The following is a 26,387-nucleotide window of genomic DNA, read 5'->3' on the forward strand; positions in this document are numbered from 1 at the left end:
TAATCCAAAATTCATGGGACTTTTTTGCAAAATGCTCTGTATGATCTCTAGTTTTTTATCATGATTTTTCCAGATTTTTTGCATGAATGGATTTTTAATTGTGCTAGGGTTTGTCATATGTGTCCATTTTGTGCATGTCTTACCAAATCAATTGTGAAATGATGATACATTATCCATTGCCTCCCAAATTTTTTGTGCTTAAACTAGACACATTCATGGTGATTTTGTTGTATAGTTTGTGAATTTATCATTGCTGGTTTGTGAGTTATGATTTTTTGAATTAGGGTGTGACAATTTGTGTCACACCATTGATGTCTTACTTCATGATTTTATTTACCATACTTATTGAACTCAAATTGGCTTGAATGTTTGCATGAATGTGCTTATGGATGTCTAGTTTACATGTGATTTTTTCTAGAATTATTGATGGCATTTCCTAATTGATTGAGATTTTCTCCCCTGTTTGGTCATATGTTGACTTTTTGTGACACATCATCTCATTTGATTTGTGAAATTCTCATACTTAATTGGATGGACTTGAAATTTGACATGTGATCAGTAGACACCTTAAGGTTTGTCATGGTTTTAATCCCATTCATTTCTCATATGTTGTCACTGATTTATGATTTGTTGAAGTTGGTGTATGTTTGGTTGACTTCTTTGAGCATGCTTGAACTTGCCTTGCCTTTCTGATTTTCATTGACCTACTTCCCTTGATCCAAATGAGCTGAAATTTGGTATGCGTATCATGTTATGGATTGTGATTGATCATGAATTATTTGATGATTTATTGAATTGTTTATGATTAGTTTTGAGTTGAGTCTTGCTGTTGACTTCTATGAGCTTCCATATGCCATGCTTTGACCTAATTTGCTTGTGAAATCATAATGGTGAATGATATGAATATGAAACCAATTGGGTTTGCTTCTTGATTGCTTGAACTTGATTTTTATTGGATTTCATTTGCTGTTTTGACTTTCTTATCTCTTTTTGACCCTAGGCTTGTCCTAGTGGTCATGTTGCTCATGTTTAAGTTTGTTGTTTCAGGTTAAGCAACAAATACCCAAAGAGATCAATACAAATTGATTGAGCTTGATTGATTATCATGTCTAACTTGTTTGTTTTTGTAGGTTGCTTGGCTCACATGCTTTGAGCCTTGTGCATTGCACATTTAACTGATTGTGTTGACTGTTGATCCCTATCTTATTTGGTTTGACTTTGAGTTGTGTACTGATTTTGTTTGACTGGTTTCAGGTACCATTAGTTGCTTAGTTCTTTAAGAACTTGCTTTGCTTTGCTTAAATAGCAATTTGCATTGAGGTATAATTCCTTATCTTCATGTAGTCTGGAAGACCTGGCCTGTTACTTGGCCAGACAACTGTCTGAAGTCCTCCTTAAGAGGCGATGTTTTTGCTTGTTTACTTTTGTCCCAAGCAGGCAAAGTCCTTTGAATAAGGCAATTGGTGGATATAAGAAATATGTAGTCTATCTCCCACTATTCTGTGAGTCTTCTCCTTGCTCCCATTACATGGTTGTAGCATTGAGATCCTAACCCAAGATCTATCGAGTCAATAATCTGTGGAGAGAGTTCCTACTTTCTGAACTCCCACACCTTCTGATATTCAAATGCTCTCCCTGGCCAGGGATAAGAGCAATGAGGCACACCCCTCATATCCTTTCATCTGCTTCACCTTAGCCCCTCAATGGCAAGGTTAAGAGCACCATTGACCCTATTCCAGTTGGCTTCAATGCCTAACCCTTTGTGTGAGCCTGATTGTTTGGTTATAGTGTGTGCTGAATGACTTTAATTGATTGATCACTTACCTCATATACACATGTCTGCTTGCATGCTTTGTGCATTTATCATCATCAATTACTCATTAGTGCATGATCAATTCATTTGTCTCTGTGACATATCCTTGTTGTTTGCCCATTGAGGACAATTGTAAGACCATCCATTGGCCATTGTTCCTGTGATATGGAAGTGAGTATAAGACCATCTCATTGGCCACTCATCTTCTCTTTGCTTGATGCATTTGTTTTGTTGTATGTGAGGATGCAACTGTAAGTCCCTGCAAGTTGGCTGTTGCTTTCCTATGATCATATGTTGGATATTGGTATAAGCCCATACAGATTGGCATCCGGTATCCAAGTTTCATTTTGTTTTAGGAGATTGGAATAAGTCCATCTATTGGCTTCCGATATCCTTGTTTCTTTGTTTAGGAGATTGGTGTAAATCCATCTAGTGGTATCCGGTATCCGCTTTCTTTGTGAGATTAGAGTAAGACCATTGAGTGGCATCCGGTATCATTTGTTTGCTTATTTTGATATTGCTCATTGCCTATTCCAAAGGACGCACTTGAATCATCTTCTATATGATTTCAAGAGGTGAACCCTCTAAGAAGTTTTACAATCCATCCTCATCCATGCATCCCCATTAGGTCCTAAACCTTTTCACACATTACCTTCAAACTTGAGATAGATATTGTGCAAACATCTTCATGTTTTCAAATCAAAAACCTGGACCCCAAGTCCTTGACTTATTCAAACTCCATTTCATAACACTTCTTTTGAATCAATCTTAATCATACTTTGACCCTACTTTCATAATCACAATCAATTAACTTCACCCATTCAATTGTTTTGGCTTTGTCCATTGTTAATCTTTTCATGCATTAGCCATAGGTTTCAATTATCATTGTGGTTGATGTAAACCTCACCCTATCCTTAGTGAGTCGACTATAAGACTTCCGTACTGAAAACAGGGTTAACCCCTCTAGTACGTCGAAGCTATCCTCGCATGGTGGATGTTGGTCTTGGTCGAGTTTTCTCCCATTGATAATGAAAAGCCTCAGTGCTATTGTTTAAAACTGAATCCACCAACTTTTGGAAATCTTTTAGCCGAACTACGGCGTTTTGATCCTTACCTTTGATGGAAGGTACGTAGGCAACGAGTTCATCCGTTCAAACACAAAAACAATAAAAATTGTATATTCTTTTCTCACCATCCCAATCATGTTTGCACAATACTTATGTCATAACAAATAACAATTTATTACAACAAGTGTGAAAAGGGCTCCCTAGGAGTACCTAGGACGTAGTGGGTGCCTAACACCTTCCCATTGCGTAATTTACCCCTTACCCAGACTCTCTGATCTTTTTATTAGTTTTCTACGCGTAAAACTTCTTAGGCTTTTGTTCGCTTTTTAGCCAGTCCTTTGGATAAATAAAAATGCGGTGGCGACGCGAAATCTTTGTATATCTTTGCTTATGATTTAATCAATAGATCATATAGCGACGAATACACCGCTACAAATACCTTTCCAACCATTACTCATATGCCTATGTTTGGATTTTTCATGTGTGACTTTCGAAGAGGTGAACATTTGTGACCAATTAGGAAATTCACATGGAATCTTCATGCACAAGCCAATGCAGCTCAGAATGCACGTCCATTTCAACTTGGTATGAGTTCAGCTTGCAATTACACTTGATTTTGGGCCTCACATGTGCTTGTATAGGCCCATGAATGGAGGACCCAAAGCTTCATGCACACGAGTTTTCCCTCACTTGGCATAAGCTCCAGCTATAAATACAATGCTTCCCTCATTCAAAAATCAACCTTAAGGCAATCTGAAGCTCTGCTGAAATCCATACCCAACCATACTCAAAGAAATTCTGATTTTTATTTCTCAATTTCAAACTTGAATTTCAACAAAATCAGTTGATCTTCAAGTTTCAATTCCTAAGCCTTGCATCTTTATCATCTCCTGATCAAATTGGAACCAAAAGTTGGAAGGAATCGTGCTGATCTTCAAAGGTATATGATCCAACTGTTTTTATCTGAATCTCATCATATGATGTGAATTGCTTGTGTTCAAATGGTTTTCTGAAGTCCTCGAGCAAGAGGCAAGCCAATGGTGGCTTTGATTTCATGTTTTGAAGCTTTTCAGTTTGCACACCTTGAATTTCAAGCTCAGATTTCTCACTTGATAGAGATCCTGAGGACAATCCAAGGTTACAGGGGTGATGTACATCACCCCAGCTCCATTTTGGTACCTGGCTTATGCATTTTGGTTGAGGATCAAAAACCTGCAACTGGTGGCTGGAATTAGTTGGTCCACCGGAGAAGATGATGGTTTCCACCACCATCCCCATGTGGTTGAACCTAGGCCCTTGGATGAGGCTCACACGATCTAATCTTGGCCATGCATTCAGTTGACTTATTTTAATTCGTTTTATTTCGCGTTTGACTAATGACTATGGTACTCCAGTGCATCTGTGCCATTGGATGTGTCCACGTCATTTAATGAAGTAGATCTAGCGCTCCCTGAGTTTTCTCTTTTTCTATTTTCTGTTTTATTTTCTTTTAATTCCTTTTTGTTTCAAAAATTCATAACTATTTTATTTGGAATTACAAAAATATGAGACCAACACTAAATAATTTCTTGAAAAATATAGTTTCATAATCTGATTTTTAATTATTTTTGTGATTCCATTTAATATTTTTTGTGAATTATTTTGTTTTAAATAGTTTTTAATTCATTTTAAATACTTTTTGATATCCAAAAATTCCAAAAATATTTTCTTAACACATATGAGTCATGATAAGTCTATGAAAAATATCCTCATCAATTTCTTAATTGATTTGAGATTTATTTGAGATTTTAATTCATTTGTGTTATATTTTATTGTTTTTTAATTGATTTTAAATAGTTTCTGTTTTCAAAAAATGTTGAGAAAATTCGTCAAACCTTGTTTTACCATGTTAGACCTATGATGATTCAATTGGACTTGTTGAAGTTGATTTGAATTGAATTTGAGGTATGACCATATTTTTAACCTTTTTAATTTTGCATTTATTTTAATTCCCAAAATACCAAAAAAATATCATTGACTTGTTGACTTCTAATCTTCATTTCTCTTTTGTTTTACATTGGTTGATGATGATTTCATTCAGATTTGATCATTGTGTTTTGATTATGTCATTTGAATTTTCCTTTTTATTCATTTCATTTCATCTTCATCTTCTTCTTTTCATTTTGGCCAATAAGTTAATGATTTGTGGTTAGTCTTGACATATGAGAGGCTTAACCTTCTTTGGGGATTGTTTACCCAGGAAACCCTAATTCAACTATGCTTTGATTGTGCCTAGCTCATGAAGCAACCTCAATCTATGATCAAATTTAATCAAGGAAATTTTTTACATTCATCATTTTATGCATATATGAGCCTATGTGAGTATCCTCAATCATTCATTCATCAAGATTTGAAGTTTGCCCTTGAGAAGTTGACCAGTCAAGTCATCTGACTAAACTGAGGACCACTGAGATATAACGTTTGTTGTGTTTGTCAAATAAAGATGACCCCAAGAGAAAAAGTGTTCTTAAGAACCATATGAAAAAAATTTATGGTCATAAAAAATCCATTTGAAACTTGGAAGGTCATCATTAATTTCATAACATTATAGGTCATTTTGACTGAAACCCTAATTTTGGGTCAACTTCCCAAGGACCTAACATCTTTAATTTTTATGATTTTTAGGTGAGACCAATTTCATTGGAAAGCTTAAGATGTATACTTCAATATTTGTGTTGGACAAAATTTCATAACCCTAAAATAAATACATGTGATAATACAAAACATTATAGGTCACTTTGGACCAAAACCATTGAATCTTGAAAAAGTCCAACTTCAAGTGCCCATAACTTTCTCATAACAAATCCAAATGATGCAAACTATAAGTCCAAATTTATTATCTTGAAAAGATATACAACTTTTATGTTGGAGGTTTTACATTTGAGGCTTGCATCATTGAAACAGAAGGGCTTGAAGTTGATCATTTTTGGCAAATTTTTCAAAGACATGTTTTGTACCTCAAACTTCAAGGTCAGTTTTCATAAATTTCCAAACTCCAAATGGATTTTTTCCCAGCATAACTTTTGTTCCTTATGTCAATACCTTTCCAACCATTACTCATATGCCTATGTTTGGATTTTTCATGTGTGACTTTCGAAGAGGTGAACATTTGTGACCAATTAGGCAATTCACATGGAATCTTCATGCACAAGCCAATGCAGCTCAGAATGCACGTCCATTTCAACTTGGTATGAGTTCAGCTTGCAATTACACTTGATTTTGGGCCTCACATGTGCCTGTACAGGCCCATGCATGGAGGACCCAAAGCTTCATGCACACGAGTTTTCCCTCACTTGGCATCAGCTCCAGCTATAAATACAATGCTTCCCTCATTCAAAAATCAACTTTAAGGAAATATGAAGCTCTGCTGAAATCCATACCCAACCATACTCAAAGGAATTCTGATTTTTATTTCTCAATTTCAAACTTGAATTTCAACAAAATCAGTTGATATTCAAGTTTCAATTCCTAAGCCTTGCATCTTTATCATCTCCTGATCAAATTGGAACCAAAAGTTGGAAGGAATCGTGCTGATCTTCAAAGGTATATGATCCAACTGTTTTTATCTAAATCTCATCATATAATGTGAATTGCTTCTGTTCAAATGGTTTTCTGAAGTCCTCGAGCAAGAGGCAAGCCAGTGGTAGCTTTGATTTCATGTTTTGAAGCTTTTCAGTTTGCACACCTTGAATTTCAAGCTCAAATTTCTCACTTGATAGAGATCCTGAGGACAATCCAAGGTTACAGGGGTGATGTACATCACCCCAGCTCCATTTTGGTACCTGGCTTGTGCATTTTGGTTGAGGTTGAAAAACCTGCAACTGGTGGCCGGAATTAGTTGGTCCATCGGAGAAGATGGTGGTTTCCACCACCATCCCCACGTGGTTGAACCTAGGCCCTTGGATGAGGCTCACACGATCTAATCTTGGCCATGCATTCAGTTGACTTATTTTAATTCGTTTTATTTCGCGTTTGACTAATGACTATGGTACTCCAGCGCATCTGTGCCATTGGATGTGTCCACGTCATTTAATGAAGTTAATCTAGCGCTCCCTGGTTTTTCTCTTTTTCTATTTTCTGTTTTATTTTCTTTTAATTCCTTTTTATTTCAAAAGTTCATAACTATTTTATATGGAATCACAAAAATATGAGACCAACACTAAAAAATTTCTTGAAAAATATAGTTTCATAATCTGATTTTTAATTATTTTTGTGATTCCATTTAATATTTTTTGTGAATTATTTTGTTTTAAATAGTTTTTAATTCATTTTAAATACTTTTTGATATCCAAAAATTCCAAAAATATTTTCTTAACACATGTGAGTCATGATAAGTCTATGAAAAATATCCTCATCAATTTCTTAAGTGATTTGAGATTTATTTGAGATTTTAATTCATTTGTGTTATATTTTATTGTTTTTTAATTGATTTTAAATAGTTTCTGTTTTCAAAAAATGTTGAGAAAATTCGTCAAACCTTGTTTTACCATGTTAGACCTATGATGATTCAATTGGACTTGTTGAAGTTGATTTGAATTGAATTTGAGGTATGACCATATTTTTAACCTTTTTAATTTTGCATTTATTTTAATTCCCAAAATACCAAAAAAATATCATTGACTTGTTGACTTCTAATCTTCATTTCTCTTTTGTTTTACATTGGTTGATGATGATTTCATTCAGATTTGATCATTGTGTTTTGATTATGTCATTTGAATTTTCCTTTTTATTCATTTCATTTCATCTTCATTTTCTTCTTTTCATTTTGGCCAATAAGTTAATGATTTGTGGTTAGTCTTCACATATGAGAGGCTTAACCTTCTTTGGGGATTGTTTACCCAGGAAACCCTAATTCAACTATGCTTTGATTGTGCCTAGCTCATGAAGCAACCTCAACCTATGATCAAATTTAATCAAGGAAATTTTTTACATTCATCATTTTATGCATATATGAGCCTATGTGAGTATCCTCAATCATTCATTCATCAAGATTTGAAGTTTGGCCTTGAGAAGTTGACCAGTCAAGTCATCTGACTAAACTGAGGACCACTGAGATATAACGTTTGTTGTGTTTGTCAAATAAAGATGACCCCAAGAGAAAAAGTGTTCTTAAGAACCATATGAAAAAAATTTATGGTCATAAAAAATCCATTTGAAACTTGGAAGGTCATCATTAATTTCATAACATTATAGGTCATTTTGACTGAAACCCTAATTTTGGGTCAACTTCCCAAGGACCTAACATCTTTAATTTTTATGATTTTTAGGTGAGACCAATTTCATTGGAAAGCTTAAGATGTATACTTCAATATTTGTGTTGGACAAAATTTCATAACCCTAAAATAAATACATGTGATAATACAAAACATTATAGGTCACTTTGGACCAAAACCATTGAATCTTGAAAAAGTCCAACTTCAAGTGCCCATAACTTTCTCATAACAAATCCAAATGATGCAAACTATAAGTCCAAATTTATTATCTTGAAAAGATATACAACTTTTATGTTGGAGGTTTTACATTTGAGGCTTGCATCATTGAAACAGAAGGGCTTGAAGTTGATCATTTTTGGCAAATTTTTCAAAGACATGTTTTGTACCTCAAACTTCAAGGTCAGTTTTCATAAATTTCCAAACTCCAAATGGATTTTTTCCCAGCATAACTTTTGTTCCTTATGTCAATACCTTTCCAACCATTACTCATATGCCTATGTTTGGATTTTTCATGTGTGACTTTCGAAGAGGTGAACATTTTTGACCAATTAGGCAATTCACATGGAATCTTCATGCACAAGCCAATGCAGCTCAGAATGCACGTCCATTTCAACTTGGTATGAGTTCAGCTTGCAATTACACTTGATTTTGGGCCTCACATGTGCCTATACAGGCCCATGCATGGAGGACCCAAAGCTTCATGCACACGAGTTTTCCCTCACTTGGCATCAGCTCCAGCTATAAATACAATGCTTCCCTCATTCAAAAATCATCTTTAAGGAAATATGAAGCTCTGCTGAAATCCATACCCAACCATACTCAAAGGAATTCTGATTTTTATTTCTCAATTTCAAACTTGAATTTCAACAAAATCAGTTGATCTTCAAGTTTCAATTCCTAAACCTTGCATCTTTATCATCTCCTGATCAAATTGGAACCAAAAGTTGGAAGGAATCGTGCTGATCTTCAAAGGTATATGATCCAACTGTTTTTATCTAAATCTCATCATATAATGTGAATTGCTTCTGTTCAAATGGTTTTCTGAAGTCCTCGAGCAAGTGGCAAGCCAGTGGTAGCTTTGATTTCATGTTTTGAAGCTTTTCAGTTTGCACACCTTGAATTTCAAGCTCAAATTTCTCACTTGATAGAGATCCTGAGGATAATCCAAGGTTACAGGGGTGATGTACATCACCCCAGCTCCATTTTGGTACCTGGCTTGTGCATTTTGGTTGAGGTTGAAAAACCTGCAACTGGTGGCCGGAATTAGTTGGTCCATCGGAGAAGATGGTGGTTTCCACCACCATCCCCACGTGGTTGAACCTAGGCCCTTGGATGAGGCTCACACGATCTAATCTTGGCCATGCATTCAGTTGACTTATTTTAATTCGTTTTATTTCGCGTTTGACTAATGACTATGGTACTCCAGCGCATCTGTGCCATTGGATGTGTCCACGTCATTTAATGAAGTTGATCTAGCGCTCCCTGGTTTTTCTCTTTTTCTATTTTCTATTTTATTTTCTTTTAATTCCTTTTTATTTCAAAAGTTCATAACTATTTTATATGGAATCACAAAAATATGAGACCAACACTAAAAAATTTCTTGAAAAATATAGTTTCATAATCTGATTTTTAATTAATTTTGTGATTCCATTTAATATTTTTTGTGAATTATTTTGTTTTTAATCGTTTTTAATTCATTTTAAATACTTTTTGATATCCAAAAATTCCAAAAATATTTTCTTAACACATATGAGTCATGATAAGTCTATGAAAAATATTCTCATCAATTTCTTATATGATTTAAGATTTATTTGAGATTTTAATTCATTTGTGTTATATTTTATTGTTTTTAATTGATTTTAAATAGTTTCTGTTTTCAAAAAATTTTGAGAAAATTTGTCAAACCTTGTTTGACCATGTTAGACCTATGATGATTCAATTGGACTTGTTGAAGTTGATTTGAATTGAATTTTAGGTATGACCATATTTTTAACCTTTTTAATTTTGCATTTATTTTAATTCCCAAAATACCAAAAAAATATCATTGACTTGTTAACTTCTAATCTTCATTTCTCTTTTGTTTTACATTAGTTGATGATGATTTCATTCACATTTGATCATTGTGTTTTGATTATGTCATTTGAATTCTCCTTTTTATTCATTTCATTTCATCTTCATCTTCTTCTTTTCATTTTGGCCAATGAGTTAATGATTTGTGGTTAGTCTTGACATATGAGAGGCTTAACCTTCTTTGATCCAAATCAAACTCAACTTGATCAAAGATCAAGTGAGTTGCTTTGTGTCCAAGATAGGTTGCTTCTTGGCCAAGCAAAAAGCTTAAAATCCATACAAGGCCTTCACGTTTTCTTTTGGCATGGCAAGTTGCAGGAGCTTGGCTTACTAGTCATGATCTCTAACTTGTGTTTATTTGCCTATAGTTTTATTGACCGGCCTCAGATAGGTGTGACTACTACATTAGTCCACTTACGATTGCTTAATATAGCGCTAAATTGTCTTATGACACACTAACATTAACCATTAACTACTAACTTGAATTCAAGCATTTAATTCTTACAATTTACTTTAATGCAATTTACTTTCTCGCTCATTTATTCATATTGCTTTTCCCTTTGCTCACTTGAGCTCATATTTTATGTTTATGCCATTTTCCTTTTTCTCATTTGAGCACATTATTGTATATAAATATATTATTGCTTTGTGTTTGTTTTGTCTTTGTTCGTGTGAACCCAGTGCAAAAAGGAGAAAGGACTTAGAATTAGGACCTTACCTATTCTTAAAGGAGTTCAAGAGAAACTAGGCCTCATGCCTTTAGAATTCTAAACTTGTTGAAGAGCAACTAGGCCTCATGCCTTTAGAATGCTAAATCTTGAAGGTTGACTTCAAAGGACCCATAATCTCAACTCACTCTTTGTCCATTCCTCTTATTGCATTGTGAACTTTTTGATGTTTGTTCTTGTTTGATAGGGATTCCCAAACTTGAGATAGTAAGAAGGACCATTGTCATGAATAGCCAAGTTAAGAGAGACAAGCAAATTGGAGATCCTAGGAGCTTGAATGTATATTTATTTTGATTCCTTGAGTGATTGCTAAGTCCAAAGGAAAGGAGCATCTTGAATCATCTTTATGATCTCAAGAAAAAGAACTCCACGGGTTTTATCTCTTCTCTCATCTTTTCATATTTAGGACTAGCCCTTCTCTTCTTCTCTCCACTCTAACCCAAGCCAAACTCATTTTGTGCAAACTTTGACATTGTTTTCAAAATTAGAAACCTAGGCCTTATGCCTTTGATTTTTCAAACTCATTTTCTTTAATACTCAATGTGAATAAACATTAATTCAACTTTGACCTCATTTTGTGAATACTTCTAACTTGTAAATAAAACTCACTTCAAGTTCTTTTTGTGGTTCCAATGACCACTTTTGTTAAAAACTTTTTCATAAACATTAGTCATTAGGTTTGAGTTATCATAGTGGTTGATGTAAACCTCACCTTATCCTTAGTGATTGGACTATAAGTCTTCCATACTTATTATAGGATGGATCCCTCACTAGTATGTTAAAGCTCTCCTCACGTGGTGGATTGTTGGTTTAGGTTGAGTTTTCTCCCTTTGATAACAAAAGACCTTAAGGCTTTTGATCAAATCAATTCACCAATATTCTTTGAGATTTTTACCCCGAACTACGAGGTTTTGATCCTACCTTTGTGATGGTACGTAAGCAATGGGTTTATCCATTCAAACAACAAAATTATAAATATATGTATATTCTCTTCTCATCTCCCCAATCATGTTTGCACAAATATTTTCACAAATACCAACCTATAATACATCTTTGCAAAAAGGGCTCCCTTAGAGTACTAAGGATGTTTTGGGTGCTTAAAACCTTCCCATTTCATAACCAACCCCCTTACCCAGATCTCTGACATTTTTATTAGTTTTTTATTTGATAAAACTTCTTATTTGGTTTTTATTCGCTTTCTAACCTTTCCTTTGGATAAATAGAAGTGTGGTGGCGACTCGAATTGTATGCTTACTTTTGATTTAGTCAATAAATCATAAGGTAACGAATACCCCGCTATAGAAAAGTGGCGACTCTACTAGGGAAAAACTGCCAGTGGGTTTAGCCTACTTTTTGCTTGTTGTATTGTATGTTTATATTTACCTGTGACATATTTTTGTGCAAATTTGGGATGTTTGTATTGTTTGTAATGTATGAATTGCTTGATATATATCAATTGCTTGTGTGCTTGGTGGTCTCTTGTGAGATGAGTTCTATACCCGAACTCGAGTGCACTTATGATAGGAGAATGGCATAGTCTTGTTGACTTGTATGGAGTTATTCCTTGGCAAGTTGACTTGCAAGCCCATTCACTTGGTGGAGGTCTTGTTGGTATCAATAATGTCACACGAGTAGTCGTGGTTAGGCATTACTCTTTCCGATATAAACCTTAGAAGCCAAGGACCTTAGATTACCTAGCCCGTCTTGGCCTATTTTAGGACGTAGTGTGAAGGTCGTTCAAGTGTAAGATTTGATATGGTTGTTACACGATGCTACACTCATAAGAGTCTCTCTTAAGAATATTTTTGGAATACGAGTAGTCGTTTTATCCGATAATATCCGAAAGATGAGATGATGACTATGGGGAACTTTTTAGAACATGATTGTCAGGTCTAACCATAGTACACTCCCTTTGGGTGGTTCTTAACCGAGACTCTATGCTCGTGACTTGCAACAAACCCTTGATTCGCGGTTGATCTGTTCTCGTATATCCTCAATATCAATGGAACTTGGGTGTTGATAAGGTGTAAACCATAATCCACCAAAATGGATGATAGATATTGAAGATGACTTGATCCATCCCGTGACCTTTGTGTGGTGTGACTTGCTTGATCCTTGAGTGTGATTGTTGCATCCATGCATTCATCCATCCATTTGCATCCATATCATCAACAATAAGAAAACTTCAAGGAACTTAAGAGGTCTATTTGCAAATTTTCAGACATGGATAAGCAAAGAAGGAATACGAAGAAGTACAATTTCAGACAACCCGACTTGAAAGAGTTAAGGAGTTTAACATCTTATGTATTAGATCCCTTGGAGTTCAAAGCTCGCCATGGGAAGCTTCTGTCTATTCTTTCTACTCAGGTGGATGAAGGTCTGATGAGTGTGCTGGTGCAGTTCTATGATCCTCTGTACCGTTGCTTCACTTTTCCGAATTTCCAGCTTTTGCCTACACTTGAGGAGTATGCATACCTTGTGGGTATACCTATCTTGGATCAGTTTTCGTTCAGTGGCTTGGAGAGAGTTCTTTCTTCCCAAGAGATTGTTGATCTGCTTCACATAGATGTATCTGATATTGGTGCTCATATGACTACTGTAGCACCTCAAATTTGCACCTATCATTGTACATACCATTTCATATTAGGTCATAGCATATCATGATCTATTGCATAGCATTGCATTGTCCCAGTTGCCTCAAGAGCAAGCAAGTCAGGAATTAGGTCAAACTGATCCGGAGATCAGTCCACCAATCAAGCAAAGGTGTTTCTCAAGGAGCAAAGGCCCTAGGGTTTGTCCAACAAGTTCACATGACTTGGAGGTCCATTTGAAGTGTTTAAGTCAAGGGTTGGATGTTCAGAAGCCATCAGTTCATGCACAATCAGTCAAAAACCCTAAAAAGTCAAAGTTGGTCAACTGTGGTTGATTTTATGGTTTTGATGGATGGAAATGGTTTGAGAGAGCTTATTCATGTCCCAATAGGCCTTATATATCATGGCAATCAACATCATTGAAGAATTTGAAGCCAAACAGAAAATTTCCAAAAATAGAAACTGGACCTGTAATTTCAATTGCCAAAAATGGAAACTTCTTGATCCTCAACTTGCATCATGATACAAGCTTCAAATGAATTTTTGCCCAACATGAAAGTTGAAGATCTTGTTCTCCCATTTTCAAAAAGTCCAAGAACTCCCAAATCCCATGAATGGTTTGCAAGATATGATCAAATCAATTTCAAAAATTTGTGAACTTCAACAAGCCATATCTCATGAACCACAAGGCCAAATTTGATGGGGTTTTTTCCTACAAACCACATTTCATCTCCTCTTTCCAAAAATATAAATTTCTTGCACCAAAACCTTGCCAATCAAAATGGCATTTTTTGACTTATCTCATTTAAAATTCAAGTGGACCAAAAGTTGACTTTTTGAATTAGTGATTTTTAAACCATTTGGCCAATTGGAATTGATTTAGGACAACATTTTTGACTTGCCCAAGGCCCATTTTCGTGCACATGCTATCACATACCTCCCATTTGGACCAAAGTGACCATTTTAGCAAATTGATTCATTAAGGCAAAGCATGATTAACAAACTTGGATTAGAGCTAAAACAGATGATATATACTATTTTTCTGAGCTTTTGGAAACCCTAGCAGCCATCAAACACTCAGAATTATTCACTCTCTCTCAAAATCGATTTTCTTCATTTTTCAAAATCTGCAAGAAACCTTCATAGCACACTATTCTTTTTGGCTTGTTCCACCATCTTCCAACTATTTGGCAGCCTTTGCAAGTGGTTTTTCTTGACTATAACAGCAATATCCAACTCTGCTTCATCAAGGTTCAGCTATGGCAGAATTCGTGTATCTCCATGCCCAACTTCACTGAGCTCAAAGCCTTCAAGAATCCATCATTTGGGACCAGAATCTTCATCTGTTTTACCAGGAAGCATCAAAATAGCAACTGTTTCGCAAGTTTCTTCATAAACAAGTAAATTTTCGAATCTCATATTTCATTAAATGATGCTATGCCTCTTGTAGATCTTTGTCTGCTGGTTTCATTAAGCTTTAAATCGCATAAAATGGTCAAGTATTAAGTGAAATATTTGGAAATGAAGTTTTGTTGTTCATTGTTGATGTTGCTTGATTCATGCCATTTAGTGTTGTTTCGATGCAATTGTTAGTTGGATTTGTAATGTTTGAAGTTTGTTGATTCGAATACCATGCTTGGTTTGATGTTCTGGGCGATTGGATTTTGCATGTTTGAATGAAGAAGATGAGTTACTGTTGTTAGAACCCTAAAAAACCCTACCCAGAAACTTGAAACCGCGTTTGGTCTGTGTGTTGGTGTTATTCGCATGGCTTTACTGTTCCATTGGAGCGGGCCAATCATAACATTTCCTTGGCCGTCCCAATACGCCGTCGTTTGATTAAGTAGCCTCCAGAATTACCAACGTGCCATTCTGCATTTATTTATTTCATATTAATTCAATTTATTTCTTTTTTCTTCAATTTTCATTTTACTTTGATTACTCATTTTGCAAAAATCATATCTTGCTCATTTCAAGTCCAAATCCAGTGGGGTTTTTTGCATCATGATCATGAGATTGTCTAGTTTTTTATCATTATTTTTACTGATTTTTTTGATCATTGGTTTTTAAATGGCCTTAGGGTTTGTATTATGTGACCAAAAATTGTACCCTTTGCCATTTCTTTTGTGAAATAATCATGTGGCATCCATTTGATCCGAAATTTTTTGTGGTTATTCTACACTCATCCATGCTTATTTTGGTGTAAATTTCATGATTTTATCATATGTGGATTGAGAGCTTTGAATTTTTGAAGTAAGGTGTTACATTTGGTGTCACACCGTGGTTGTGCATTTTCATGAATTTTAATGACATACTTCCTGGCCTCTAATTGACCCTAAATTTTGTATGAACCTCATTTCATATGTCTAGTTGACTTGTGATTTTTCTTGGAATTAATTGTGCTGTTTCTCATTTGTTTGAGATTTTTCTTCCCTGCCTAGTCAATTGTTGACTTTATGTGACATACCTTGCCATATCATTTGGGAAATTCTCATACTTTATTGTATGATCATGAAATTTTGCATATGCATACTAGACATCTTGAGCTTTGCATTGGTGTTAATCTCATCCATTTATCATCTGTTTTCATTTTGTTATGATTTTTTGAAGTTGACCCATGTTTGTTTGACCCCTTTGTGCTCACTTGAAATTGTGTTGACTTCTTGATTTTAATTGGCTGCCTTCCACTTACCCAAATGCAATGAAATTTGACATGCCTACCATTCTAGGTTTTAGGATTGAACATGATTTATTTGGCTATTTTTGAAATTTGTTTGAGTTGACTTTTGATGCAAGTCATTCTGTTGACTTCTTTGTGCTTTCATTTGCCATGCCTTGCCTTCTTTGGTTTGTGAAATGATGATGATGCATGATATGAATATGAATCCAATTGTGTTTGTTTTCTAAATGTTTGAACTTGATTATGGTTTACTTTCCTTTGCTGTTTTGACTTTTTCATTTGTCTTTGACCCTAGGCTTGTCCTAGGGGTCTCCTGGCTTATGTTTGAGCTCATTGTTTCAGGTTAAGCATCAATACTTCAAAGATCATACAAATGTGATTGAGTTTGATTACATATCATATGCTAACCTTTGTTTTGTAGGTTTGACTCATGTGTTTGAGTCTTGAGCTTTGCACCTTGATCATCTGTTTTGTCTGTGGATTCAATTCCTTTTGCTTTGACTTGTGAAATGTTTACTGATTAGTTTGACTCTTTCAGGTACCCTTAGTTGCTTAAGTTCTCTGAACTTGCTTTGCTTTGCTTTTTAGCAACTTGCTTGAGGTATAATCTCTTTTACTTCATGTAGTCTGGAGACCCGGCCTGTTACTTGGCCGGGCAAACTGTCTGAAGTCCTCCTTAAGAGGCAATGCTTGTGTATGTTTAATTTGTCCTTGTACAGAGTCAAAGACCTCCTAAGTGAAGAGGCAATTGGCAGAATCAGGGGATAAGCAATCTATCCCCTGCTATTCAGTGTGTCTTCTGTCTTGCTCACACCACTGTGTTGATGCATTTCAGATAAAAACCCAAGATCTTGTGCAATTGCACAGTTGAGTCAGTATCAAATGTGTAGAAGGGTTCCCACTTTCTGAACCCACACATTCTTGTCAAGTGCTCTCCCAGGCCAGGGATAGAAGCAATGAGGCACACCCCTCATCTCCTTTCATCTGCTTCACCTTAGCCCCTCAATGGCAAGGTTAAGAGCAACACTCACCCCATTCCAGAGGTTTGTTTGTCGAGGTTGATATGACCCCTCGACTAAAACCTAACCCATGTCTGAGCCCCTTGTTGGTGTGTTTACTTTATGCTGAATGTGTTTGTGTGTGCCTATGTGGTGTGATCATGTCCCCTAGGTTGTTAGACTCCGCGTAGTCTCGTTTGCATGTCAATTAAGGTAGCACGGTTCCTTCGTATAGGACTTCCTTTCTTGCTTGTTTCTTTAAAACACAAACAAACACCATCCCCTCTTAAGGATACATTCACTCCTTCTACTACAGGTGAGTAAGTCTCCAAAGGTCGAGCATCAGGTAGATTGTGCAGTGACGTTGTCCACTTAAAAAACACAAACCAACAGTAACTGTCTTGCCGAACTACGGCAACTCTGATTCTCATGTTCAGATGAGATACGTAGGCACAAGATGCGATGTCTTGTCGAGTTTGACTAACCACTAACACTAATTCTTTTCTCTCGCCCTCGTTGCGATTGAGATCTCCCCTTTCTCTTGCCCTAGTTGCAATCGAGACCCTTGCTTCCTGTACAAGTCTTGCTTAGGATAGGTTGGCCCTTGTGCCATTTAGCTAGAAACCTTAACTTAGGGTTGACTTTGCATGACAACATCTAGGCTCGAGTCGTAGTCTCCCTAGAGTTGTGTCTTCCTCTGTTATCTGGTTAGGCTAGATCTTTGTCCCTGCGTAGGGGAACTACATCGCCCTGATCTTCATACCAGATGAAGTATGTAGGCAGGAGATTGAGCTGATCTCTCCGGGCACCTTTCCTTTTCTTTTGTGTTTGTTTGACAGTTATAGGCTCGAGTCCCCGACTCCCTATCAACTTGTTGTGTTGTTGTGTGCTTGGAAGTCGATGTAAGTCCATCGAGTGGCATTTGGATTCCAGTGTGCGTGTGTTTTAGGTTCGGATGTCAATGTAAGTCCAGTGATTGGCATTTGGGCTCCACGTTTGCCTCTTTGCGTGTGTTTTAGGTTCGGATGCTGACATAAGTCCAGTGATTGGCAGTCGGGCTCCACGTTTGCCTGTGTCTTGTTTGTTTGTGTGCGTGTCAGCCGAGCTACGAATGCTCTGATTCTTCTCTCGTCCGAGAAGATACGTATGCATAGGATGCGATATCCTAGCGAGCATGTGTCGTCTCCCCAGTCCGAACTACTTCGACTCTGATGTCTATGCCTGATAGACTAAGTAGGCCCAGGATGCGATATCCTGCCGAGTCAGTCTCAGTCAGTCTCTTTTGTCTCTTTCAGCCAGTGTGTGTGAGCATTTGAGCAGTGTTTAGCAACCAATTTTCTTTCCTAGTGTGCGTGGATCCCGTAGAGTACTACGGATGCGTAGGGGTGCTAATACCTTCCCTTCGCATAACCGACTCCCGAACCCATTCTCTTTGGACGCGAGACCATGATCTTTCCTAGGTTTACTTCGAGCGTTTCCTTTCCCTCTTTTGGGATAAATAACGCACGGTGGCGGCTCTGTTGTTTCTTTCTTTTCCCGCCGGTTTTTCGCGTAATGCGACAGCTGGCGACTCTGCTGGGGATGTAGAGAAGTTGACCTATGCTGGTCCATCTTCCCTGAGCGAGTCTCTCCTAGCGCTCTCTAGGTTAGGGCTTTGGTTGCTATCTGCTGTTACTTATTGCATTCATGTTATATATTGTTTGCATTTATTATTTGCATTTATGTTTGCATGCATCATACTGTCATTGAGCTGTCTCCTGTGCAGGTGGTTCCTCTGTTTTGGGGTGGGTGTTCTGAGTGAGGCCCAATACCCAGGCCTGAGTATACACCTAGGACTAGCGTGGTCTCATGTTTCTTCACAAGTGTTTACTGAAGACTTCAACTTTCGCCTCTCCAGCAGGGCAGTCTTCCTTTCCACCAGCGTGGGTGTTTTTCTTTGAAGATTCAGTATTTGGTAGATCAACATCCCAGTACTATGCCATGCCCTCAGATGGATCCCCTAGCGGAGTTGTTGGCATGATGAGCTTTATCAATGCCTATGTATCCTCATCAGAGATCTGGTTGCTTCTTGGTATCCCTGATTTCCAGCATAAATTGTTGTGGCCGGTACGCCCGTATGTTGAACTCTTTTCTCCGGTTGTGACCGACGATCCCTCCGGAAGCCTCTTGTGGCCTTCCTCCCGTGCAGGATAAGTGTTCCCTGATATCCCAGTCCCCAGTGGATTTTCTTTGATCTATGGTGGCTTTGGTTTTCTCTCCGGACGGTTGATTCCCGGACCTGTGTGTTGAGCATGTCTGTTTGTCAGCATTCATCCTGCATTTTAGATATAATGCATACATGCATAATCATAGCATTCAGATACTCATGATGCAGCTGTTGCCGTGTATCTGTTGTTGTTTGCCTTCTGCTATTTGGTAATACAGATCTCTCCAGTAGATTTTTCCGCTAGCAGATATGGGTGTGTCTGATCTCTCCATGTAGAGCCAACCCCTTAAGCAGAAAGTGTCTAACCTTTCCTTCCATTTCCCCACTGAGATACGTCCTCGTGGATGACGGTTGCTTCCGTTCCCTCCCAACACACATTGGGATGGGTTTTCCCTATTGAGCTCTTTCCTCATTAGGATGAGTCTTGTTTCAGTCTGCCTTTTCGGATCGATCCCGAATTGGCTGTCTCTTGTGCTTCCCTGGGGCATAAATTCATCTTATCCTCAGCGGAATTTTTGGGCCTCTACCTACAAACCGGTAGCTGTAAGTCCTATCTTTACGGTCTTCTACCCACTACCCGGTAGTTGTAAATCCTTTTTCTCACTCTGTCTCTCAGCAGATCGTTTGTTGGCCTCTACCTACAAACCGGTAGCTGTAAGTCCTATCTTTGTGGTTTTCTACCCACTAGCTGGTAGTTGTAAAATCCCACGTTCTCCCCTTGTTGAAGTTAACCCTTTGTGCTCATCCCGATGATGACTGGTTACTTTTCCATTGGCTTCTACCTACGAACCGGTAGTTGTAAGTCCTATCTTTGTGGTTTTCTACCCACTAGCTGGTAGTTGTAAAATCCCACTTTCATCCCATTGGCAGAGTTAACCCTTTGTGCTCATCCCGATGATGACTGGTTACTTTTCCGTGGTTTTCTACCTACAAACCGGTAGATGTAATCCCCTCTTTGTGGTATTAATGGTCTTGTCCCCTTTGGATACTTGCCTTGATCAAGCAGTATTGTCCCCATTGGGTCTTCACTTTCTTTTTGGATACTTGCTCCGAGTTAGCAACTTTATCCTCTTTTGATTGGTCATCTTTTGCATACCTAGTCTGGTACCCAGATGCCTTTCTTTTCGGTCGATTATTCATTTAACAACCTACAACCCGGTTATGGATAATCTTCCATGCGAGTGTATTATCTACGTTTTGACGGCTATAGATAATATATCTCATGCACTATTTGGTCAATCTTTCGATTGTTATCACCAGCCGAGTAAGATTCGTATTCCTTGTGGAATCGAATGTTCATCCTTTAACAAGTTTGCTTTTGCTCTCTTCAGGATGTTTTCGGTCGATTATTCATTTAACAACCTACAACCCGGTTATGGATAATCTTCCATGCGAGGTTATTATCTACGTTTTGACGGCTATAGATAATATATCTCATGCACTCTTTGGTCAATCTTTCGATTGTTATCACCAGCAGAGTAAGATTCGTATTCCTTGTGGAATCGGATGTTCATCCTTTAACAAGTTTGCCTTCGCTCTCTTCAGGATGTTTTCGGTCGTTTATCCATCTAACAACCTACAACCCGGTTATGGATAATCTTCCATGCGAGGTTATTATCTATGTTTTGACGGCTATAGATAATATATCTCATGCACTCTTTGGTCAATCTTTCGATTGTTATCACCAGCAGAGTAAGATTCGTATTCCTTATGGAATCGGATGTTCATCCTTTAACAAGTTTGCCTTCGCTCTCTTCAGGATGTTTTCGGTCGTTTATCCATCTAACAACCTACAACCCGGTTATGGATAATCTTCCATGCGAGGTTATTATCTACGTTCTGACGGCTATAGATAATATGTCTCATGCGCTCTTGGGTCGAAGTCGTCCTCCCCAGTCGAGTAAGATTCGTATTCCTTGTGGAATCGAATGTCCATCCTTTAACAAGACTGCTTTTCTAGCCCTCTTCAGGATGTTGAGTGTTTTGGAACACAAACCAATTCACGCTTTGGCACTCACGCCAACTTTGCCGGTATTCAGACCGAAGAAGTTTCCGACGATCAGGTCGATGTACTTATGATTTTTCCGGTATTCAGACCGAAGAAGTTTCCGACGATCAGGTCGATGTGCTTATGTTGTTTTTCCGGTTTTCAGACCGAAGAAGTTTCCGACGATCAGGTCGATGTGCTTACGGCGCTCAAGCCATGGTTATCCCTGTGTTACCATTTATTTTGGTATCCAGGTCGACGTTTCTGTTTCGGTATTCAGGCCGATTTCTTTTTTCCGTTCCAGACGGATTTTTCTCTCAAGACTGTTTCTTTGCCGATCCTGACAGGCATTCTTGTATTATGTCCAGTTGGTGCAAATTTCTACGGTTCTTTTGTATTCAATCCCTGTTTACCCTGAAAGTCTGACAGCCACTGCTATCATCCGTTCGGGTTCCCAGCTGATTGAATAGGGGCAGCTGTAGCACCTCAAATTTGCACCTATCATTGTACATACCATTTCATATTAGGTCATAGCATATCATGATCCATTGCATAGCATTGCATTGTCCCAGTTGCCTCAAGAGCAAGCAAGTCAGGAATTAGGTCAAACTGATCCGGAGATCAGTCCACCAATCAAGCAAAGGTGTTTCTCAAGGAGCAAAGGCCCTAGGGTTTGTCCAACAAGTTCACATGACTTAGAGGTCCATTTGAAGTGTTTAAGTCAAGGGTTGGATGTTCAGAAGCCATCAGTTCATGCACAATCAGTCAAAAACCCTAAAAAGTCAAAGTTGGTCAACTGTGGTTGATTTTATGGTTTTGATGGATGGAAATGGTTTGAGAGAGCTTATTCATGTCCCAATAGGCCTCATATATCATGGCAATCAACATCATTGAAGAATTTGAAGCCAAACAGAAAATTTCCAAAAATAGAAACTGGACCTGTAATTTCAATTGCCAAAAATGGAAACTTCTTGATCCTCAACTTGCATCATGATACAAGCTTCAAATGAATTTTTGCCCAACATGAAAGTTGAAGATCTTGTTCTCCCATTTTCAAAAAGTCCAAGAACTCCCAAATCCCATGAATGGTTTGCAAGATATGATCAAATCAATTTCAAAAATTTGTGAACTTCAACAAGCCATATCTCATGAACCACAAGGCCAAATTTGATGGGGTTTTTTCCTACAAACCACATTTCATCTCCTCTTTCCAAAAATATAAATTTCTTGCACCAAAACCTTGCCAATCAAAATGGCATTTTTTGACTTATCTCATTTAAAATTCAAGTGGACCAAAAGTTGACTTTTTGAATTAGTGATTTTTAAACCATTTGGCCAATTGGAATTGATTTAGGACAACATTTTTGACTTGCCCAAGGCCCATTTTCGTGCACATGCTATCACATACCTCCCATTTGGACCAAAGTGACCATTTTAGCAAATTGATTCATTAAGGCAAAGCATGATTAACAAACTTGGATTAGAGCTAAAACAGATGATATATACTATTTTTCTGAGCTTTTGGAAACCCTAGCAGCCATCAAACACTCAGAATTATTCACTCTCTCTCAAAATCGATTTTCTTCATTTTTCAAAATCTGCAAGAAACCTTCATAGCACACTATTCTTTTTGGCTTGTTCCACCATCTTCCAACTATTTGGCAGCCTTTGCAAGTGGTTTTTCTTGACTATAACAGCAATATCCAACTCTGCTTCATCAAGGTTCAGCTATGGCAGAATTCGTGTATCTCCATGCCCAACTTCACTGAGCTCAAAGCCTTCAAGAATCCATCATTTGGGACCAGAATCTTCATCTGTTTTACCAGCAAGCATCAAAATAGCAACTGTTTCGCAAGTTTCTTCATAAACAAGTAAATTTTCGAATCTCATATTTCATTAAATGATGCTATGCCTCTTGTAGATCTTTGTCTGCTGGTTTCATTAAGCTTTAAATCGCATAAAATGGTCAAGTATTAAGTGAAATATTTGGAAATGAAGTTTTGTTGTTCATTGTTGATGTTGCTTGATTCATGCCATTTAGTGTTGTTTCGATGCAATTGTTAGTTGGATTTGTAATGTTTGAAGTTTTTTGATTCGAATACCATGCTTGGTTTGATGTTCTGGGCGATTGGATTTTGCATGTTTGAATGAAGAAGATGAGTTACTGTTGTTAGAACCCTGAAAAACCCTACCCAGAAACTTGAAACCGCGTTTGGTCTGTGTGTTGGTGTTATTCGCATGGCTTTACTGTTCCATTGGAGCGGGCCAATCATAACATTTCCTTGGCCGTCCCAATACGCCGTCGTTTGATTAAGTAGCCTCCAGAATTACCAACGTGCCATTCTGCATTTATTTATTTCATATTAATTCAATTTATTTCTTTTTTCTTCAATTTTCATTTTACTTTGATTACTCATTTTGCAAAAATCATATCTTGCTCATTTCAAGTCCAAATCCAGTGGGGTTTTTTGCATCATGATCATGAGATTGTCTAGTTTTTTATCATTATTTTTACTGATTTTTTTGATCATTGGTTTTTAAATGGCCTTAGGGTTTGTATTATGTGACCAAAAATTGTACCCTTTGCCATTTCTTTTGTGAAATAATCATGTGGCATCCATTTGATCCGAAATTTTTTGTGGTTATTCTACACTCATTCATGCTTATTTTGGTGTAAATTTCATGATTTTATCATATGTGGATTGAGAGCTTTGAATTTTTGAAGTAAGGTGTTACATTTGGTGTCACACCATGGTTGTGCATTTTCATGAATTTTAATGACATACTTCCTGGCCTCTAATTGACCCCAAATTTTGCATGAACCTCATTTCATATGTCTAGTTGACTTGTGATTTTTCTTGGAATTAATTGTGCTGTTTCTCATTTGTTTGAGATTTTTCTTCCCTGCCTAGTCAATTGTTGACTTTATGTGACATACCTTGCCATATCATTTGGGAAATTCTCATACTTTATTGTATGATCATGAAATGTTGCATATGCATACTAGACATCTTGAGCTTTGCATTGGTGTTAATCTCATCCATTTATCATCTGTTTTCATTTTGTTATGATTTTTTGAAGTTGACCCATGTTTGTTTGACCCCTTTGTGCTTACTTGAAATTGTGTTGACTTCTTGATTTTAATTGGCTGCCTTCCACTTACCCAAATGCAATGAAATTTGACATGCCTACCATGCTAGGTGTTAGGATTGAACATGATTTATTTGGCGATTTTTGAAATTTGTTTGAGTTGACTTTTGATGCAAGTCATTCTGTTGACTTCTTTGTGCTTTCATTTGCCATGCCTTGCCTTCTTTGGTTTGTGAAATGATGATGATGCATGATATGAATATGAATCCAATTGTGTTTGTTTCCTAAATGTTTGAACTTGATTATGGTTGACTTTCCTTTGCTGTTTTGACTTTTTCATTTGTCTTTGACCCTAGGCTTGTCCTAGGGGTCTCCTGGCTTATGTTTGAGCTCATTGTTTCAGGTTAAGCATCAATACTTCAAAGATCATACAAATGTGATTGAGTTTGATTACATATCATATGCTAACCTTTGTTTTGTAGGTTTGACTCATGTGTTTGAGTCTTGAGCTTTGCACCTTGATCATCTGTTTTGTCTGTGGATTCAATTCCTTTTGCTTTGACTTGTGAAATGTTTACTGATTAGTTTGACTCTTTCATGTACCCTTAGTTGCTTAAGTTCTCTGAACTTGCTTTGCTTTGCTTTTTAGCAACTTGCTTGAGGTATAATCTCTTTTACTTCATGTAGTCTGGAGACCCGGCCTGTTACTTGGCCGGGCAAACTGTCTGAAGTCCTCCTTAAGAGGCAATGCTTGTGTATGTTTAATTTGTCCTTGTACAGAGTCAAAGACCTCCTAAGTGAAGAGGCAATTGGCAGAATCAAGGGATAAGCAATCTATCCCCTGCTATTCAGTGTGTCTTCTGTCTTGCTCACACCACTGTGTTGATGCATTTCAGATAAAAACCCAAGATCTTGTGCAATTGCACAGTTGAGTCAGTATCAAATGTGTAGAAGGGTTCCCACTTTCTGAACCCACACATTCTTGTCAAGTGCTCTCCCAGGCCAGGGATAGAAGCAATGAGGCACACCCCTCATCTCCTTTCATCTGCTTCACCTTAGCCCCTCAATGGCAAGGTTAAGAGCAACACTCACCCCATTCCAGAGGTTTGTTTGTCGAGGTTGATATGACCCCTCGACTAAAACCTAACCCATGTCTGAGCCCCTTGTTGGTGTGTTTACTTTATGCTGAATGTGTTTGTGTGTGCCTATGTGGTGTGATCATGTCCCCTAGGTTGTTAGACTCCGCGTAGTCTCGTTTGCATGTCAATTAAGGTAGCACGGTTCCTTCGTATAGGACTTCCTTTCTTGCTTGTTTCTTTAAAACACAAACAAACACCATCCCCTCTTAAGGATACATTCACTCCTTCTACTACAGGTGAGTAAGTCTCCAAAGGTCGAGCATCAGGTAGATTGTGCAGTGACGTTGTCCACTTAAAAAACACAAACCAACAGTAACTGTCTTGCCGAACTACGGCAACTCTGATTCTCATGTTCAGATGAGATACGTAGGCACAAGATGCGATGTCTTGTCGAGTTTGACTAACCACTAACACTAATTCTTTTCTCTCGCCCTCGTTGCGATTGAGATCTCCCCTTTCTCTTGCCCTAGTTGCAATCGAGACCCTTGCTTCCTGTGCAAGTCTTGCTTAGGATAGGTTGGCCCTTGTGCCATTTAGCTAGAAACCTTAACTTAGGGTTGACTTTGCATGACAACATCTAGGCTCGAGTCGTAGTCTCCCTAGAGTTGTGTCTTCCTCTGTTATCTGGTTAGGCTAGATCTTTGTCCCTGCGTAGGGGAACTACATCGCCCTGATCTTCATACCAGATGAAGTATGTAGGCAGGAGATTGAGCTGATCTCTCCGGGCACCTTTCCTTTTCTTTTGTGTTTGTTTGACAGTTATAGG

Source organism: Lathyrus oleraceus, chromosome 3 (genome assembly GCF_024323335.1).
Source record: "Lathyrus oleraceus cultivar Zhongwan6 chromosome 3, CAAS_Psat_ZW6_1.0, whole genome shotgun sequence".
NCBI classification, from domain to species: domain Eukaryota; kingdom Viridiplantae; phylum Streptophyta; class Magnoliopsida; order Fabales; family Fabaceae; genus Lathyrus; species Lathyrus oleraceus.